We start from the raw sequence: 20,809 nt of genomic DNA on the forward strand, positions 1-20,809 counted from the left end.
CACTGATACAGCACACAGCACGCGGATGCTTCATACACATTTCTGTGATAATATTTATATGTGCACAACTTAACACCATACCACAAGCCCTACGCACAAGCACAGGCAGTATCTGTAGGCTGTTAAGCCCTGCTGTCAGCTGCAGACGGCAAAGCCTTTCCTGCTCCTTGACGGGAAGCAGATCAGAGCCTGTGGCTGAGGACACACAGCGTGGATGGGGGCAGACCCAGGTGCTGTTGATGCAGGTGTGGGATGCCCTTGGCTCGGGTTCAGGATGGAGGAGGAACCTGCTGCACCCGGGCTGACAACAGCTGCACAGAGCCCTACCGCTTCCTCACAGCCCCGTTCACTGGGCTCAGGCACTCCAGCTCAGCAGGCTGTAGCTCTCTGAGAAGTCAAAGCAGGGAACACGTTGGAAGGAGTGAGGGAAAAGCATGCTGAGCATGGCACAGCGCTGCACAGCTGTAATGCACACATCAGGATCTGCTTTTTGCTTTTGCAGGAGGCAGGGGGGAGAGAGCAGTGTCACAAGAAGACTGTATCAGGGCTTTGGCCACTCAAGGTTAGAGGTGAGGCCTGCGAGTTTAGTCAGTCGGTGTCTTTTGAACAACAGTTCAGAGTCAGAAAAGTAGGTGACAGTTTCAGACAGAGAGAAGAGGTTTAATTGGAGTAAGCACCTTCAACTTCCATGTAGTACACATGAAAGTGTAGACAAATATATCGCAGAACAGACAAGATGTGCCTCAACTGAAGCAGCCACTCCTCGAGGCTCAGAGCCCCAAGCTCTCACACCAGATGGGCACAGATCACAGACATGACACGGCCCACCCCAGGGTGCCCAGCAGTGCCAGGACACAAACCACGCTCTGGGAGCACCGCTGCTTCCTCTGACCTGAACCTCATACATAACACAATCACAGAGCACCAGCAGCTCAGCCAGACAAAGCCTCCCCAGCAGCAGAGGCTCAGCGACCCCACTGAAATGGGAACCAAATCACAGCTTTAGGATAAAGCAAAGCCTGTCCGGGTGCCAAAAGAGACCATCTGAAAGAGCAAAGCAAAGGACTCCGGTGCCACGGGCCAGCAGGACCCTGTCTGCGGCCTAGGAGAGCTGCTTCAACACAACCCCATACAGAAAAGGCCTCAGAGCTCTGCCCTGCCCCAGGCACCACGCTCACACCGTGCTGCAGCTGGCTCTGCAGCTCCTGACAGGCAATCTGCATGCAAAGAGAAGCGGCACCCGCGTAACCTGACCTGCTCGAGTAAATAGGGTGAAGTGAAATATGGCTCACCACCTCCCAGCTTTGCTGAATGTTTATTTTGAATAACATGCTTATCTGCTCCAACTGCTCACCATCTGTTTCCAGTCTCCACCAAGCTAATATTTTTCACATTTAGGCACCGAGAAATGGGAAGAATTACATTTAAATTTTATTAACATCTTTCCTCCGCTCCGAGGTCGCCATTCCCTCCCCTCACCAGCTCTGAGCCGTCTGCAGAGCACCTCTGCAGCTCCAAGGGCTGCACGGGGCTGCCTGCATGCGGCTTCCAGCAGCTCACTGCTGCTCCAGCACCGCTTCCAGGCAGCTCCCAACCCTCAGAACTAAACCGAGGAAGGACCCAACAGCGTACCTCAGTGCAGCACCGTCGCATCAGGAAGCGATGGAGGAGGAAGGCAGGAAGGCTCTGGGATGGGGCTGGGGTACTGAGTCCTCCTTAGGGGGGGACAGAAAGCTCTGAAGTCAGCTTTCACCCCGCGTTGCTGGGTGTACGGCACAGCCAAGCTGCGACCTGCAGGCTGCGGTGGGAGTGGAGGATGGCACCTCGTGCAGAGCCCCGCGGCACTGCGAGCTGCTGAGCCTGGGACCGGAGCTTCGTACATCAAAAATAAACGCGTGCATCTCCTCTGCCATCTCCTCCTCTCCCACACACAGCTGCTTCGCTTTAAATCGCAATTCGGCGCAGCGCTCAGATAGAGGAACTTGAAAGAGCAAAGTATGTTATCATTTGCAACCAGTCCAGAAAGCAGTTAATAAGGGAAATAAGATTAATAATTGATTCCTGACGGCAGACTGCAGATCGCTATCTGCTTTGCCCTTCGGTGCTCTCCATAACACCCTGTCAGTGCTCCCACCCCGCAACCCATTCTGGGCTCTGCAGTGGTTCCCCTCCTCTTGTCCCCACCCCGACCCACTGAAACAACCCAAAATGCCTCTGTGCAGAGGTCTGCTTTCAGAACCTATTCTATAGTTGCTGCTTTCAGCAGGAGTCCCCTCCGGAAAATCACCAGCCCGTGGGACAGAGTGACAACAGCACTGCGTGCACATACCCTGCACAGTGCTGCTAGGAGCCAGCTGGGAAACAGCTCTCCGAATGGACCAGACTGCCTTCAAAGCAGGGTTTAAAAACAAAGTTCTGCTACGATCTGCTAAGGTTTAAAGCAGAAAAGCCCTGTTATGAAAAATCCTATATGTTACATGAACAACTCAGCACTGCAATTTTGGGAGTGGGAATTTTTTTTTTCTTCCTGCTGCAAAGCAGATAAAGGTGTGACTTCCATACCTGGAAATGCTGACCCAAAAGGCAAAAAACTAGCTGCAGCAACTTCTAACTTCTGGAAGCGTTTTCTACTTTCAGAGAGGCTTTAAGACTCCTCTTTACACACAGCTTGGCCTGCTCCACAGCTCCTGCCCTCCAGATGGAACACATCAGCCCAGCCCCATCTCGGTGCCATCCTCTGCCATGGGAAAATGTCAGCACAGCCCAAGGAGCTGCGTTTAATTGGCATCCTCTTATTGCTAATTAGCTGTGAGGGGCTCTCCGCAGCTCAGCTCCTAATGGTCAGTAGAAGTGCACCCACTGATTTAAAGGGGCTTCGGAGCAGAGAATGATGGATTGCTGCTGCTGAACACCCACAGCCCATGTGTCCCACAGGCAGCTTTCTGCCTGGCCCTGCAGCCTCTGCACAGCAGTCTGTTTGTTGCTGGTAGCAGAAATAAACCCCAACTGGTCTGTCCTGAGCTCCCAGGTTGCCAACCCCTCCTCTCTCCTACCTGGCGTTCAGTTCCCCAGCTCTTAGTTTGAGAGGAAAAATCAAGTTGTGGAAGAGGAGGTGATTTTCCACCATCCAGTTCTGCACAGAATGCAGCAGATGTTGACAAAGCTGCTGTTTCTAGGTCAGTGCAGCCCGCTGCCTTACGGGCTCCTCACCAGCCCTGTCCTCACCAGCTGAGGAGCAGCCACATGAGGAGATCCCTTGGAGGAGTGCCTCAAGCAGAGCCCGCTGCTCTTCTCGGTGTGTTTTAACCCCCAACACCTGCAGACGTGCTGCTTCGTGTGAACCAGATCAGGGTCAAAGCACCACGACACGTGTCCCCGTTGCAAGGGATGGAGCAAAACAGCAGCTGGCCCATGTGTCAGCACAACACAAGCTGCTTGGGGTGCCGTGCCTGTGTAGGAAATCCCCGTGCCCAGCCTGCTGCTCCTGGTCGTAAACTGCTAGGGAAAGCCCCTCTGACTTCCAGCGTGCCACAGAGACCTCGCTCACGGCCAGCAGGGCTTCAGAGATCAAAGCTGGAGGTTCACAGCTGCCCTTCCAAGTGCAGACTGAACTAGGAGGGGTATCCAAGACCCCCTACAGCCCCACACTGCAGGGGCTGCAAAGGGCAGGGCTGCGGGGTCTGCGTTCCTGAGAGCCCAGAAACGGTGAGGGAAGGGCAAGAGGCAAACACGAGTTCTGATCAGGAGGAACACCCCTCCCCAGCCTCACGTTTTACCCGAGCATCCCTGAGATCAGATGGCACCTTCACAACAGCACAGTTTTCCATCACCATGCTTTCCATATGCGCCTCTTCCGTAAGCAGGGGAGTTCTCAGCCCTGTTCTCCTCTGCCTGAACAAAGAGGCACGTACAGACACCTACAGAAATGTACACCCACATATGGCAGGGTCAGCTCGGAGCACCTGGGAAGTGAATCCAACAGAAGGTAAAGGGGAGCAGCCTGAAAGGGGTTAGAGGAGGAAAAAAAACACTCATTTCAAATAAGAAAATAGATTCAAACCCACCATAAACTTAAAGTCATCCAGTAAGCAAAGATTTAAGGATTTTAAGCCTTATTACTAAAGGTGTACAGGAGGATGGCTTAAGTTAGGAGCTTCAAAACCACGGTTTAGGATCGCATCCCTCTTCCCTTTCTCCCTTTCCCTAGCCCTGCTGCTCAGTGACCTGGTTCCCATCATTACAAACCAATCCAGACAACAGCCAGCACGGAGCAGACCTGGGCTCCTTGCATTGCAGCACTGCTGGCTAAATGAGAAGCACGGCCACCAGCACCGCACGCTGGGACTGAGCTGCTCCACCTCACAAACCAACAAGCAAAATCCCTCAAGCAAATCCCCACGTTTATTTTAAACTGCTGTTTTCCTCCCTTCTACAGTCACAGGGAAGGCTGTGACACAGTGCCTATAAATGTCCTCTAACGATACAGCAGGCAGAGCCCATCTGTGCCTGGGCACAGGTGAGACTTCTCACCACGTGTAAGTGCACCTGCCTTCCAATTACACTCACCAGCCCATTAGGCAAATGAGATTCGCATCTGAGAGGATATCTGGAAAGTCAAGAAACAGGCCCTGAAGTAAGACATGCTTTATAACCCGTGTGAGTTGAGCTGGGCCTCGGAACGCAGGGCATATTGGGCTGTGCTTGGTGTTCTCTGGGTTCCTGCTGCAGCGCTCAGTGCTGGTGGAGTTCCGAGCATGCAGAGCTCAAGCCAAGGATATCCGTGTGCCCTGCACGCTCACTCCTGAAAAATACGGCCGCTTCTGCAGGGCCCTCATCACTGCCAGGTTCTGCCTTGCAGCGGGAGAACAGATTATTTCCATCTATCCAAAACAGACCACAATATCACTGCCCAAAACAATTTAGACTGCTGCTGGCTTTCTCCCTGCAACTGGGGGAACACTGCTGAGCTCCAGGACCATGCCGGCACCCAGGGACACACAGCAGCAGGGTGGGCTCACAGCAGTGTGTGGTGTCACTGAGGGCACAGGGAACAAACTGCCCTGCCAGGTGATTTGAGGAATCCATCTGCCTGCATGGACTTTTTTTTTTTCTTTCCCTCCTGTGAGTTTATGCAGAACACAGACAACCTAGCTCAGCTCCCAGCATCCAGATGGCACTTGCAAACCTTGTCTGTGTATCAAATGTTGTTTTTTAGATCAAGTGTCCCTGGTTGACAACACAGAACTTGGAGATGCTATCTTTAGAGAGGCTCTTCTGCAAAGAAGCACCCTTGGAGCACACGTTGCAGGGATGTGCTAACGTGGCAGCTCTCAGCAGGCACACACGGGTCTGTTGGGGGGCTCAGGTACCCCGGAATGAACAGAGCGTGGCTGAAGCTGAAGGGTAACTCAGCCCCAGCTAACAACAAGCCCTGCAGGAGCGATCCATCAGTAAGACTGCAGAGAAAGGTTAACATCCAGCACTGCAGGATGTGCTCATGGCAAAGTTCACTTGCATGCAGGAACGATGCTTACAAAACCCTGCTAATGGAGCTGGAGCAGCTGAACACAGGCAGCAAGCTCTGAGATTTCATTCCTTCTTTCCCCCTGGAGGTTTGGAGACTCCTACCCGCTTTGCTCCTCACCTCAACACACAGGTCCAATAACAGACTAACAACAACAGACTGACTTCCTCCCAGTCTTTATTTCCTCCTCCAGCTTTCATGCATGAATAAAAGCACAAGCAAAGTAACCACTCTTAAATACTCCATTAACAAAGAGCAGAACTCCAAAAGTTTTATGTATTTCTGAGACAGCAGTGGTAGCTTCAGTCAGTAGCTGTAATCTTTGTAATCTTTTTGATATTGCTAGAGCAATATCAGCCCCCCCTAACCTTGAGTTGCTTTCCAGTCTCCTCAGCTCCAAGATCATTAAAGCAATTGTCACCTGCATGGGAAAATGCACAAAACCCAGCTATGTCCTGCACACTGCTATGAGCAGCACGGACATGGGGAGAACACAAAGGAAGCAAGGAAGGTTCTGGCTCAGCTCAACCCCTGCTCCAAAGGTGACGCTGACAGTGCAAAGGGCTGAAGTGACCCCTCCTGCCTGCTGCTGAAAAGAACATTTCAGAGCAGCGACATCAGGTAAAGCGGCAGCTTCTGAAAAAGAAAGTGATCCAGGAGGCAGCTCCTTCCATATTGCAGGCGCTCACAGTAAACACCATATGGCCTGCTAATTTAATTAGGGAGAAGAAACCCCCGAAGTTTGAGATTTGACTTTGAAGGGTTTAAAACAAGTCTGAGGAGAATTGCTCAGCATACCACATGAGGCTGCTGTCCTGCTCCAGCTGTCCTGCCAAGGCCTCGCCTGGCACTCACCTGCAGGCAGGAGCTATAGAAGTGTCCAACCTACAGCCCTGCCCCACATTGCTGGGTTAGCAGAACTAAAAGGATTTCTCTGTTCTTAGCACATCTTCCAGCGAGCAGATGAGGGAAATGAGCTTTCCCTTCTGACGTGGGACAAAAAGCAAGTCTGGAGACGTGAGCATCCCAAGCATCCCAACAGCGTTCTGCCACTGCTGGGGTGGCATTCTAAGGACTGGTGCAATCTGGAGGGAAAAAAAAAAAAAAGTGGAGAAGTAAAATAGGACCTCCTTTTTGCTCCAATTTGGACAATTCACAGCTCTCAGCATCCAGGGTCTTTTCAGAACCAAGGCTGGGACACACTCCTGCTGGGCACAAATCTATGGGAGTACATCATCACTTCAAACCCCATCCATTGCAGCTCTGCAAATTCCTTCTGGGAGGCCAGAAGTGCATCCTATGGGAAACCCATTAGCACTCCACAGAAGTGCACAGCCCAGCCTCACTCCTGAGTCACCGGACTGAGCCACCTGTGTCATTAGGGCAGGAGGGCATGAGGGATGCTGTACCTGATGGCTCCAACACCACAGATCCAGCTGTGCTCACCCATCCCTTGCCTGTCCCATGGCAGCTCAGGGCTTGTGGGCTGCTTCTTGGGATGAGCTCCCACCCTGCCCCTCGCAGCAGTTGCTCCACAGGAGCAGATCTGTCCCTGAATTGCAAGATGGCAGTGAGAGACACAGCCCCACAGTGCTCTGTGCTGCTCTGCTGCTGACAAACCCAGGAGAGAGTTGGGGTTTGGCTGCAGCCTGCTGCCCTCTTATGAACCATGCTGGGAGAAGGCCACCCAGCTCCCAGCACTCTGCAACCTCTATTTGCACAGTTTTCCTCAGGCTCCTCTCCAGAAATGAATTAACCACCAACCTGTTCCTTTTCTGTGTTTTTCTTCCCCCCCAACCCATCCTGGTCTGCTTGCTTGCTTAACAGCGGTGGCACAACAGTGTGCCAGGAAGACGACTTTCCCAATTTTTGAGCTAACAATAAAAACCCCAACAAACATCCAAAGAGCAGCAGACTCCTTCCTGCGAGCAAGGAACCTCCTCTCAGGACACCACAAAGATTTAATTTACTGCCAACTGCCCTCTGGCTATTTTACATTTATGGGGTGGGGGTGAGGAAAGGAAGGAGGCAGGAGAGGGCGTAATTAGCTCTGCTTGTAAAATGGTCATCGCGGCGGTGATGGTGGCTGGGACGCAGAGCCCATCGGGGGCTTAATAGATTTCAGGGCATTGTTCTTTAGGGAGGGCTGAAGTGTGCGTGCGGGGTGGGGGGAATAAAAAAAAAAAAAAGGAAAAAAAAAAATCAATGAGTGAATCCTACTTCTTGCCACAACCCCATATGGAAGTAATCAAGCACGAGGGTGGCAGCTGGGGCCAATAACAGTCACCTGCAGTTGAGGGACATGGGGGTTTCGGATGGGTTTTTAATGCTAATTTCCATGGGAAACAATGCGGGAGCGCGCGGGGCGCAGCCGCCGAGAGCAGTGAATGGCCCCGATGGGAACAATGGCTGCACCTGGTGCTGCAGCACGGCCGGCACGCGGCAACGCACATCTGTTCCGCCCCGCACACACAGCGTGCAGCAACAGGTCGGGCTGCCAGCCTGCAGCCAGCACTGCACACCTCGTCCTGCCCCTCTGGGGAGAGCTCAGCGCGGGGCTGGACCGATACGGCGGTGTTGGTTTGGTTTTCCAGGTCCTTTGGAAGTGGGGGCTGCGGGTGCTGCAAGGGAGGCTCGCTCCTCGCCAGCGGCGAGCCCAGGGAGCTCATCCACAAACCTCCAGCTCCGTTATAAAATGCCACTGAACAAAGCCAATCAAAGCCACGATATTATACTTTAGAATGCTTCGAGACCTCTGAAATTGCCACTGTCCTCGTGCATGTCTGTGTCCGACACACAAAGTACTGGGAAGGCCAAAGTCTGGTGACAGAAAGTCACATCAGGCTCAGGGGCTGAGCTCAAGCCTGCATCCTGCACCGCAGCAATGAGAGCAGCACCTCCTGCTCCCAAACCAAGGTCTGTGCTGCTCCCATCTACAGCTGTTTCCAGGATGCCACCTGAATTAAGGCTCCACTGCAGAAAAGTTTCAGGGCTCCTGGAAAGCTGCAGTGCTGCTACCCCAGGGACCATGCTGCATCTGAGCCCATCCCACAGTGAGCTGCTAACAGCAGCCCTGCACAGAAGAACTCAGTGCCATAAAGGGAAGCTTGCAACATCACCATACTGGTAAGTCAGCTCTTTTGTTATGGGGAACAAACCCAAGCAGCAACAGATTATGACCAGCTCAAGTTCAGATGTAAGACACCAGCCAATGCTGCCTTAAACCTCTTACACACAAGTCCTCAAGTGACTCCATCCAGCTACCCAGATATCCTACTAATATTGTACACACACAGATCTTGGTTCTTTTTCCTCCAAACCCTGAAAAATTAGAGCCGAACAAGCAGAGGCCCCTAGCTGCCCCATCCCAAGGGAGCTTTGGCTCTGTTAGCTTCACAAACTCCTGCCCACCCAGACAGGGCAGCCTGCAGAGATCACAGGGTGCAGGACCCCACACAACAGCACCACTGTGGCCTTTTCAATACTGGATGGAGTTTCTGCTCTTTTCCTTGGGGCAGTATCTGTGTAACACACTCCTCAGATTAAAAATCTATTCTCCTTGCTTTTAGCAACCCTCCTGCCCCTACAACCCTTCAGATCCCCTGCTCACTGCACTCTCCTGTGGTTATTCTTTGCCCAACCTGACTCTGCTTTGTCCTCTTCAACCAGCTTCCCACCCAGGGTCCCTGGGCTGCAGGGTTTGCTGGCTGCTAGAGTTGAGGCAGCTCTGGGCACCTGGCAGAGGACCTACAACTGTTTTGATGAAGCCTCAGTAGTCCCCAAGTCAGAACATCATTTCCATATAAAACTGAAAACCACAGTCTAGAGCACAGCTCTGAAAACATCTGCACTCAGAGATGCCACACAGGTACCATAACCAGCCACCAAGCCATCCCCATCCCAGCCACCACGCTCGGCTTCTCACACACCCCAAATCCTTCCCTTCATTTTTCGTTCTACAGAGCCCACAAAGGAAAAGTTTTCCCTGGGACTTGAGCAAGAACCTGGGGCTTTAGGTTGCTCAATGGCCAATTGCACCGCCCTGATGCTAGCAAAACTTCCGCTTGCTCCCAAGTCCCTGGAGCAGCTGCTCCTGCAGCCAGCAGTGTGCTCACATGCTGGGCAAACCCCCAGGCTGACGGGGTTGCCGGCCCAGAGCACAGGGTGCTGCCCCTGAGCACCGCATAGCCTTGCCAGAGCTTTTCTGCTCTTATTTTCTCCTTTGTGCTGCTGTGCTGTGAGGCACCCAGCTCGCATAGCTGCTGTCTGCTGGCTCTCCTGGGGACACCGAGCAGACTCAGAAACGTATTTAAAAAACCAACAACAAAACTACATCCCAGCCCTTTGCAAACTCCAAGAGAAAGCAAACCTCGGGGTGGGAATGCAGCGTGCCCTGGAGGGGTGCTCCCAGCTGGCTGCACAGGAGCGTCTGCAACTGCTGAGCTTCCCCAAAACCAAGGGGAAACAGCAGATTTGGAGGAGGAGGTATGTCAAATTGCAATGGAGTAAAGCAGGAGCTGAGATACAGCAGCTGCAGCCCGGCAGTGGAAGCGTCAGGGCAGGGAGGTGCACTCCTGTGCCACATCGATCCACAGATTTACATGCTGGGAGCATCGGCTGCTGCGCGAGGAGCGCGGAGACAAAAAGGAGCATTCTGACACAATGCAGAGAAAGGCGAAAACGCAGGGAAGTGAGGAGGGCTGGGGGCTGACGGAACAAATCTGCCTCTGCAGATTTCCCCCAGCTTCAATATTTGCATGCACAAATGAGAGCGAGACGAGGCACAGCAGAAAAACGCATTTTGCTAAAGCACACAAAAACCTCCCTGGCTCTGCATTTCCCAAGAAAGCACCAATCCCAACCCTCTGCTCAGGAAAAATAAAAGGGGAAAAAAAAAAAAGAAATCAAACTGAAACCATTCCACAGCAACACACAGCAAACCCCCCCGCAGCTCTCCCCTGGCTCCATGTTATTTCAGCTGCAGGATCCCTGCGCCCATGCAAGTTTCTCCCCCTCCCGCCGCCAGCGCACGGGCTCAGGGTGCCCCACAGCCTCCCCAGCACCCCAAGCCCCCCAGCATGGCACCACGAGCCCCCCCGGCTCCTTCCGAAGCAGCCGGCTTACCCTACTCGGCGAGGTTAGCGCAATCCAGCTGCTGTCGAATACACCTCGTTTCGCTGCAATATAAATAAAAAGGCTCTTCCTCCACTGCTCTTAATCTGGGAGCGCAGGCTGAGCCCAGCCTTCCTTCTCCTTTCATTAGCTGGACATGTGTCAGGTCCCTCACATCTGCGATTTCTCACTGCCTGGAGCCGCCTGTCCGGTTCCAGGGAAACACAGATGGCTCCCAGATGGGGAGGTCCCGCCGAGCCGCCCGGCTCCCACCTCGCAGCGCCCGCTCCTGCCCGCACCGCGCTGCCGGGCGCCTCGCCAGCTGCCAGCACCGCCCCGCACGGGACGTGGCGCGGCTCTGTGGCACCGCGCAGGGACACCCGCTCCTCCGTCTGCAATGCCGAGCCCCCGGCATCGGGCAGGGCCCCGCGAGCTGGGAAGCAAGTCGCTTGTAAATCATGGCCGGGAGGAGCCTTCGCCTTTTTCAGATCGGGGTGAGCCGGTGCGTAAAGTCGCCAATCGGTTTCCTGACGGTTCGTCCCCCCGCGCGCAGCAAGCTCTCGTGTGCGCTCCCCTGCGAGACCCCGCCATGGAGTCTGCGAGGCGGCATGTGGGAGCAATTAGGGGCAGCAGTGAGATAACGAGAGACCGATGTTGCGAGGGTACCAAACGAGGGCTGGAAAATTCAAAGGAAGAGCAATTAAATGCGTAACATGTTAGCTGGGATCGAAGAGGAAGTGTTAAAGCAAAATGTAAATCCGAAATGTTTTATAGGTGGAGTGAAGCCCACGAGGGCTGCAGGCGAGTGAGGGAAAGCTGCTGGACATCCCTCTGCAGGACCATGCTGTGCCCTAATGCAGCGCCGGTGGCTCTGCCACCCACACACAGCCCCTTCCCCACGAGCAGCAGCAGCAGCAGCAGCAGCAGCAGCAGCACACTGACAGCAGCACAGCTGCCCACATCCCACCCGAGGAGCAGAAGCGATGTTGGAATTTTGCTTGCAGAAATATCCCGCTCTGCAGCCTGGCCACTGGAGCACACAGGTGGATGTGAAGTGCTCAGGAGGAGCTCACCACAGCAGGCTGTGTTTTGCAGGTTCAGGTTGTGATGTAATCCTTATGGAGTGCTTGCAGGCAGTTTTAGCTCTCCCTCCACCAGCCAGACTCCTACGTACCTTGCCAGGACAGCACAAGAGCTGCCGCTGCCCAATCCAAGGGATTCTCATTTCCCAAAACCAGAAATGACACAAGTTGAACCCTGCACTCTGTTGGTGCACGGGTGGTGGATATTTACGTGCTCACAAGCACAAGAACACCTCCTGTTAGGGTCTTTCCATATCCTGCCACTTGCACCCCCATACTGCTGCCATCCTCCCGGACCCCTGCAGCTCGGTGGCCCTGCAGGGCTACAACCCAGGACATCACCAAAGCACTCCAGCTCAGCATTCTGGCTTGTCGGGGCTTTGACACTTGAAATGAAGGTTGTGCAAAAATACCAAAGCTCTCAGTATTTCATATGCCAAGATGGAAAAAACACCTCTGAGTTAGACAGACAACGAAGCATTACAAAAAGCAAGCAGCTCCATGAGCACCAGGATTCGTAAAACTGATCTCCACGGTCCCACACCCGACAGTTTGGTGCCTTGCAGCATCGCTCCGCAGCTCCACAAGGTACAAGGTCACACAGCAGCTTTGCCCAGCAGGACTGGCTCCAGGCAGAGGGAAGCAACCCCATGTTGATGGCACTGAGCATCAGGCATCACTGCTCCTGCTGCACAGATCCTACCCAGGAACTCCAACACTGCTGCAGGAGCACAGGGGAGGAGGAGGAGGATGCTGCTACCAAACTGCAGTGATGCAGGTGGGGGAGTGCTGGGTCTCTGGGCCAACACCATCAGAGAAAGCCCTCTCAGAAAGCAGGCAGTGTTCTGGGGCCCAAAGGGGCTAATTGAGGCAGGTGAACTGACACCCCCAACCCCCTTCTTTAATCTTATTTTAATGCAAGGACCTCAGGTAGACACTGGACTTAACAAGAGCATGACAACGTCTGGGTAGGAATTGCTGCTTGCTACCACACCTGCACCAGCCCTCAAGTCACATTAACTAGAGATGGGGGAACCTGGGTGCCACAGCGAGCCCACACTGTGCTGAGCCTCCTGCCAGCACTCCTCCCAAAGCGAGCAAGGGAAGATGAGCACTGCTGAGAGGCCCCGAGCCACGGCACCTACTGCCCTCGAGCAGCATAGCTGTGTAACCCACAGGCAGCCTGCCCTCTGAATGCATATCACACCAACTTTCCAAAGCCCAGATCCCCGTGCCCATGGACAGCACAATGGAAAGAGCGAGGCCAGCCAGCAGCAGGATGGAAATTGCTTTCCCCGACTCACACGTCTATCTGCTGCTGCTTTCTTCTCACGGCAATGTTCCATGGAAAGAACGATGCAAACAAAGTTTGAACAGTGGGAGCTATTGATACCTGCTGCTCAGTGTGGTTTCTGAGGAAAGTGGGGAAATCTGAAGAATTTTTCCAGTTTGCAGTGGAATTTGCATGCCTATCGCAGCCCATTCCCACAGAGCACAGAGGACCTGAACTTCTTGATTTCCCTTCAGTGCCCCTGTATTTCAGAACCACCGATGCTTTACTTTCTGCCCACCGTGCTCTCACCTTGGAAAGAAGCTCAGCATGCACTCATGGCAGCCCGGGAAACCTCTGCAGTTCTGGGCTGATCACTTTCCATTGCACAGAAAATAAATCCAAGCACACCAAGGTGGCCAAAGCCATCTATCAAGTTAAATGGAAACTGTAAATTCATGCTAACTGGAATCCGATGGAAACCAATTGGGAACCTCCTCCTCCCCCAGATCTGGATTTGGCAGTGAGTCTGATGTCTCATCGCCTCCTCTGTGCCTCCCTCAGAGGCTGCACCCCTCCCAGATTTATCACATTTAACAAATATCTTCTTTTTAATACCCCCATCAAGTTAGCACACAGCAGATTATGTTAACAAGCTTAATTAGTCAAATAAAGCTAATCATATTGCCTCATACACGTGTAGGATTCAGCATTTATACCATTTCAGTATTACCCAGAGAGGGGCCAAGCGTGCATTGAAGGCTGGCCTTCACTGAATGAGCTGAATTTAAACCCAGAGCAACTATGATGAAACACTGAGGAAAAGCCAATGGAAGCAAAGGTTCACCAACTAGGCACAACCTCACCAAGTTCCTGCAGCCTCACTTATGGCTGCTGACCGATGGCAGGGGGAGGAAGGGAAAAGGACTCTGGCAAAGGCAGCCTTGCTCCAATGACCACATACATGAAGGAAACGCTCAGGGGGTGATGTCCCATCCAAAATAATGGGGGAGACTGGTTCCTAAACCAAAAACCTGTGCTACGATTAGAAATCCCAGCCCGTAGTTGTCATGGGTATTAAAACCGAACGTGGAAATATGGAAAAAATGAGTAAGCCCATTTGAATAGAGTAAAACCCAGCCTGCAGAGGATTAAGTCCAGTTCAACAGCTCTGCAGCTTGACAATATTTTCCAAAGAGCACGGTCAAAGGATACGAAATCAACAGCAGCCCTGTTGGATGGCTGAGGTTTGTCACAAGGCACACACCCACCCCTCCAAGGGCAGTTTTGGTGACAGTGGCTACTGGGCCACTGCTGGGAAGGGCAGCACTTACAATCAAAACCAAACACATCGTGGCAGACCCTGAGCCCTTCCCCACGGTTGGGCCGTTAAGCAGCGGCTGGCTTCCTGCTCTCCTACCATCAGTTTTCCCCTTCCAGGACAACGTTCTCACCCTGGGAACTCCTTTTCTTTCATCTCACACCACTTTCACAGAACCTTTCCCCCTTCACCATGTATTTCCTTCCCCCCGTGCCCCGCAGTCAGCACAGCTGCAGGTACTTTGCACAGCAGCTGCACATGGCACACGCACTCCTTGTGCTACCACACATCCCATAAGACAGCACCTCCATGCCATGCTGCTGCCCACGAGGCTTACGAAAAAGTTCTGTTTTGCTCCTTTTTTCCAGCAAAGCCCCTGGTTGAGGGCTTCAGGCCGGACCGTCCAGCTGGTGCCAGAGCTCTGCTGGTTTGCAGTGTTAGTGCTGAGCAGAGCTCCCTCCCTTCCCCCCCATCAAACAACCCAAACCACATGGTTTAAACGGCGACTTCCCTTCTGGTTTTGTCGATTTTTTTTTTTTTTTTTTTTTTTCAACATTTTCCTTCCCAACGCCTGTACTTGTCAGCTCCTCTTCAGCTGTCAGCCAGCCCACGAGGGTGGATTGAAGGGGAAACGCTAAAGCCAGCCCCAGCTCAGCACTCCGTGCCTGGCCGGCATCCTCAGCTTCCTCTGCTGGCTCCACGTAGGCTGATGTGGGCACTGCTGGGAGCGATCCGTGCAGGACAGCGCTGTGCTCCCCTCCTGCCTGCTGCTGAGTGCTGACCATGGGAGGGCTGTGCAGGGCCTCAGCAGGGAGCTGCAGCCAGGGGAGGCAGGAGGAGAGTGGTTGGATGATGGCTGTGGCCCGGTGCCGCAGTGTGAAGAAACGTTAATTATCAGGAGGCTCGTTAAGAGAGCTCAGCCTGCATCCAGATCCTCCTCCTTACCTTTCATCTCACCGGATGCTCCTTGCTCCCATTCCTTCTTATTCACGTTTTGGTGCCCTGTAGCCATTCCTCCTTCCTTTCCAGATCTTTTTCCCCTTCCATACTTTCAATCTCCTTTTTGGCCTTATTTCTGCTCCACACCCTGCCTTCCCCATCTCCCTGGCACCTACATGCCCCACGGACAGCCCCAGCAGTGCCACACAACTCCTGTGCCCGACTACTGCTGCCAGCTGCAGCAGCCCAGCAATGCACCAACCGAAAACCAAGAGGCACGCGGAGCTGGGACAATGTCTGCCTGCACTGCTGTTTGCCTTGGCACTGAGAGGTGCACAAAATGCAGAAGAGCAAGATGTTAAGTGCAGAAGGTGAAAACCACCAGCTGAAGTGCTTTCTGGCACCCTGCAGATCTCTCCTTGCAGGCGGGAACAAAAGCAGGGCTAAGTGACACCGGTGGTAACATGCAAAGCCGAACAGCTGCCAGTTTGGCTTGTGCATCAACCAAAAACACCCCTTTGGATGTGGGAGGGTTAACTCCCTGCCAAAGATCAGCTCTGTGGTAGGAGAAATGAAACAAGAAAACAAGTGAGGAAACACCATTCTAGAATCATTAAGATTTTGAGACTCTCCAACTGGCTTCTATTAGGATTGCATCCATATTTGGGCGCCTGCAGGAAGGAAAAATAAAACAAGACCGATTTGCAGAGGCACAGAGCCACCCACGGGATCCTTGATTTGCCTCTGCTGCCTGCGGGAGGTTGGTGCACAGCCCTAGGAGGTCCAGGAAGGGTGAATGAGGACCTGAAGTTTTATTCCCTTCATTTTTGTTACAAGCAAAGCTGACTTGCAGACTCTCAGTTCACAGCAGCAGGAAGTTCGTGTTTACAAGAAAAAAAAAAAAAAAAAAAAAAAAGCCAGCATTCCTGTCCTCTGTAATCCAGTGTGAGAGCTCAGCTCACGTGGGAGCCCCCATCCCAGTGCTGCATAGAGCTCTGCCTGTCCAAAATACCCAGCCCCAGAGATACAGCCAAGGGCAGAAGGAAAACAGTAATTCAGCAGCTCAGTGGAAAATACACACTGTAACCATGCCTGGGAAAAAGCTTTTTTGGCGTCATGGGTTCACACTTTGAAGAATCTTAAGAGGGTGAAAAATCTATATTCAGGTATTAGCACAAAGCTTTCTCCTCCTGCCCCCTGTTACGTCCTCCCTTACGGATACTAAAAGACTACAATCCTCTCGCAGAAGTAAGGCACAAAGCAGGGAGACCCCAGGCAGCCTGCATTCCACCAGGATGCCAAAGAGCCACATTCACATCGCTGCATGTTTATTTAGGCCATGTTGTACAGTTTAGTAAATACTACAGAGCGCCTAGGGGAAATTCTGATTTCCTGCACACATATTGGTCCCAGGGAAAGTTTCAATCTTGACAAATGGCTGCTTTCCAGCAGAAAAATGATTCAATCAGAAGATTCTTCACCAGATTTATAAAACAAACTCGTTCAACAAAATGAGCGCAGATCATTACAGCAAAACGTGGCGCAACACTCAGAAAGATCAACGAGGTAGAACATACAGAAGGCATAAAGACCAAGGGGCTAGTGTGATAGAAAGGCATTACAAAGAGGAAGCAAAGGTGCCCACCTGTCTCTGAACATCTCATCGCAGGGAAAACTGCACAAGGGAGAATCTCCAACCAGAAATCCTTCCCTGGTGGCAGTCAGCCCTCAAATGAGGTCTAAGAGAGGTGCAGCCAGGCTTCGCCCCTTCTGGTCCCACAGCTGAATTGCCTTCACCTGTGCTCCCAGGGCTGGTGGGTCCTTTCCCCAGGTGCTCAATCAGTGCTTCAGGCCATAACTCAACAGTTACCATGCACACAGCCAGCTTCTCCCAAAGAAGCAGCAGAAGAACAGGCTAGCAGAGCACACAGCTCATCCACCTTGGAAACAAGCAGGATTCAATGTGTGCTTGCCAAAGAGCAGCACTAAGCATAGCATGTGCACCCAAAGCCCTACGTGGGGCTGCCCATCAAAAATGTAGCGTCCATCCCACCTCATCCAGACAGCCACGCTCCCACTGTGCAGCAGGAACAAGGTTCCCAGCTAGATGAGAGGGATGGAGAGGAGATCTGCACACAGAGTTAGCAATGCCTGTTCCTCCATCCCCAGAGCTCTGCTGGCCGCACAAAGCCTGCCCCACCAAGCCAGCAATATGCACAGAAACACTTCAGACAATTCAAAGAGAAGGGTTTTCAACAGCCTCACAGGAGCAGTTGAGTATTACTTTGAGAACCACATGAAAGGATGTGCAGAGATGCACAGCACAGGGCTGCAGTCTGTTAACTCACATGGGGAAGAGACTGAGAGTTATCTTCAGTCCAGAACTGGGACACACTCAATGTGAAATTTGAACAGCTGTCAAAATCTTCGTTTTGTACACCACAAGTTAAAAAAAAAAAAGATACACGCCGTAGGGAAAAGACACCTCCTAATTTAAACAACAGCAATAAAACTTTGGAGTGAGAGATGAAAAAGAGACGCTCACCAGCAAAGCTTCTATGAAGCAAGGTTAGATGCAAAGGCATGCATTCTTGAAATAGTTGATTTGATTTGGCTGCAGTGCTACCCAGAAAAAACCAACAGTTCAGGCATACACATACTTCCTCTTCGTTTCATTAATCCACCCGGAGCCCACGCTGTCACCACGCAGTGTGTATCGCAGGCACTTTGCCTCCAGGCTGTTCTGCCCAGGTGAAGCAGCACATCATTCCTCTTTTCTTAACTTTTCCCAGCTGTGTTTTGCTGACTATCCCCAGCGACTCCACCTGTTCCTGCAGATGGAGCAGCTGCAGCTAAAGGCAAACACCTGGTCCTGCTGCAGCAGGGGTTCAGGGTTGCAGCAGCTCCCACCCGGCTTGTGTCAGTGCTCGGCACAATGTGCTGCCCCTACAGAACCAAGGCCACCTGAAACCCTGTGTGCTGATTTTTGCACCGAGCAAGGTTATTAGCATAACCCATATTAGCTTCTGCAGGCTGCTTGCCTATCACAGCCAGTGGGACACAGAGCTGAGCAGCAGAATGGCCCTGCTGCAGCTTGCTGCCACGGGTCTTGGCTGGGACCGTGCCTCATGGCTGCATTGCCCAGCCTGCAGCCAGCTCCCACCCTTCTGCCAGTCCCAGTCCCATGGTAAACACATCTGGGTTAAGACCGGGAGCTGGGGGTCGGCTTCTGCTCCCAGGTAACAGTGACAGGATGAGAGGGAATGGCCTCAAGTTCTGCCAGGGGAGGTGCAGGATGGATATTAGGAAAAATTTCTTCTCAGAAAGAGCAGTGATGCAGTGGCACAGCTGCCCTGGGAGGTGGTGCAGTCACTGTCCCTGGAGGTGTTACAAAATGTGGAGATGTGGCACCGAGGACTGTGGTCAGTGGGCATGGTGGAAGGATTAGGGTTGGACTAGATGATCTGAGAGGTATTTCCCAACTTAATGCGTCTATGATTCCAAGATGCAACCACAGAGAGTAGAGTGGCGTGCTTACAAAACCAAGCAAACCCATTGCCCAGCAGGCTCCAAGTGTCTGGGTGTGACAGCACGGTAAAAGAGGTTACCTGGTCCTTAGCCCTGACTTTTTGAGGAATTGAACCTAATCCAGAATCACAGTCCACCTGACTTAATCCAAAACACAATCCACCAGATTTAGTCCATCAAGGAAGAAGGACCACCAGCTTAATCTATTTTGGGAGAATGGAGATAACTTGAGCAAAAATTAGATTTTGCACAGACAAAGCTGACAGACTCAGGGATTAGTTCAAGAAAGCCCAGGGGTCAACTTAGATAAGAAAGATCCTTCAGCAAATTAAACTGTTTTCCTGACTGCTCACGTCAGAAAAAGGACAAAACTCCAGACCTCCCAACTCAGCAGCACAGGGACAGGACCTGGGAGCAGCATGGAGTGCTGGGGCTGCCACTCACAGCCCCGAGGCTCTTCCATGTCTTCCTGGGCCAGGGCCAACATCAGTGCAAACCCTTTGCAGGTGCCAGGCCGTGTTGCTGTTCCTCCTTGCCTGTGTCCCAGCACAGCCCCATGGCCAGAAGCTGGCTGTGAAAACGGAGTACTGCCGCTTGCGTGACCCATGCAGAATGGGTAACCCCAGAGGGATAATCCTGCTTTAAGGAGGGAACAATGGGACCTTTGATGAAGCATACAAATTTTATAAAAGCCCCACTAAAACATTCCTTTGTCTCTGGAAATGGACGATGGACCTCTAAAATGAATGTTGCATGTGCCTGCCTTAAGCCGTGTAACGTAATACAAGGCAGGCAGAGCAGGCTTCTCTTTCTTGTATTGCAAGACACCATAAAATCCGTAACAATGCTGAAGGCAAGTTTCCCATGCCTACAGATATCTGTGTGCTGCCTCTGCCACAATGTGCAGCTCGAAGGAGCTCGAGCACACGGCCATCCCACCCAGCCCCATCCCGCAGGGCAAGGCCCCTCTATATGCCACAAATGGGGCTGGGGACAGAGTGAAACCTGCAGCTGCTTTCATGCTGAGGCTGCAGGGACTGGGCTGCAGCACAGCGCGATCCTCGCTTCTGCTCTTAGTCAGCCTCTGTGAAACTGAGAACCAGTGCCAGGATTTGCATTAAAAAAAAAAACACAACAATATCTGAAAACAATTCATTACAACCTAGGTGCAGAAAGCCACTTCATGCTCACCGTACAAAAACCCTCCGACACTTCCTTGTTCTCTGACTTCGCGGTACCTCAGTCCAGCAGCACAGAAGGGGCATTTCAGCACTTAGTTTCACCCTTCAGTGTAAACACACACACAGCGCTGAGGAAAAGCAGCAGTGCTGTGACCTGACACAACCACCGTGCTGGGGATCATCCCCACGCCGTATCAGTGACTGGAATTACCAGGGCTTTGCCAGCAGCTCAACGAGATGGAAACTCACGCTCCCGCTGCCAGAATATGTTTGCCGGGATATAAACTATTTGGATGCCTGGAATATTTTGCCTCAGTGTTATAAAACAGGTGCAGATAGGTGCATCTCCATTCACGGAGCAGCCGCTCCACGTGGAGCACGCCACCCATAGCAGGGCTGTGCTTTGCGCTGCCCTGGCTCTGATCTCCAGCTCCATCCCACACTGGAGGAACAGTCAGCACAGAGTTGGCCACCACACATCTTTGGGGCTCTCTGCAGAACCTGCCCTGTCCTGGCCTTCAGCTCCTTGCAGCGTGCTGCAAACCCCCCTGCCCAGGCTGCCTGCACCCAGCTCTGCGGCCTCAGCTGGCAGCCCGGTGCAGCTGGTGCCCAGGCAATGTCAACAGCATTGGCAAGGGTAGAGGAGAGGCAGGGATGTGACACACACAGCATGCAGGAGTAGCAACGAAGCCCACAGGCCTTGTTTTTGCAAGCATGTTTTACCATAAAAACAGAAGTAATTTTACTCCCATAACTTTATAGCTAACTTAACTCTTTTAATTAGAGGTATGGGGCTCAGGGGAAACTGCTGTAATTACTGAATGGAAAGTAAAATCTGATGAAATGGCAGCT

General features: G+C 52.5%; 1 protein-coding gene across 3 annotated transcripts in view; it reads right to left on the bottom strand.

Moving 5' to 3' along the window:
• The window catches only part of CBFA2T2 (CBFA2/RUNX1 partner transcriptional co-repressor 2), a 52,182-nt gene that overhangs the window by 17,322 nt on the left and 14,051 nt on the right, over nt 1-20,809 (bottom strand). Inside the window, exon 1 of one of the 3 annotated variants that reach the window (XM_085241477.1) lies at nt 10,649-10,791. The exons of the other annotated variants lie outside the window; for them this stretch is intronic. The gene's annotated coding sequence lies outside the window, so the exon portion shown is untranslated. Of the gene's footprint in view, nt 1-10,648; nt 10,792-20,809 lie in introns of those variants that run through there. 3 annotated transcript variants of the gene reach the window in all.

Source organism: Meleagris gallopavo, chromosome 22, assembly GCF_905368555.1.
Source record: "Meleagris gallopavo chromosome 22, MGAL_WU_HG_1.1, whole genome shotgun sequence".
Lineage (NCBI taxonomy): Eukaryota > Metazoa > Chordata > Aves > Galliformes > Phasianidae > Meleagris > Meleagris gallopavo.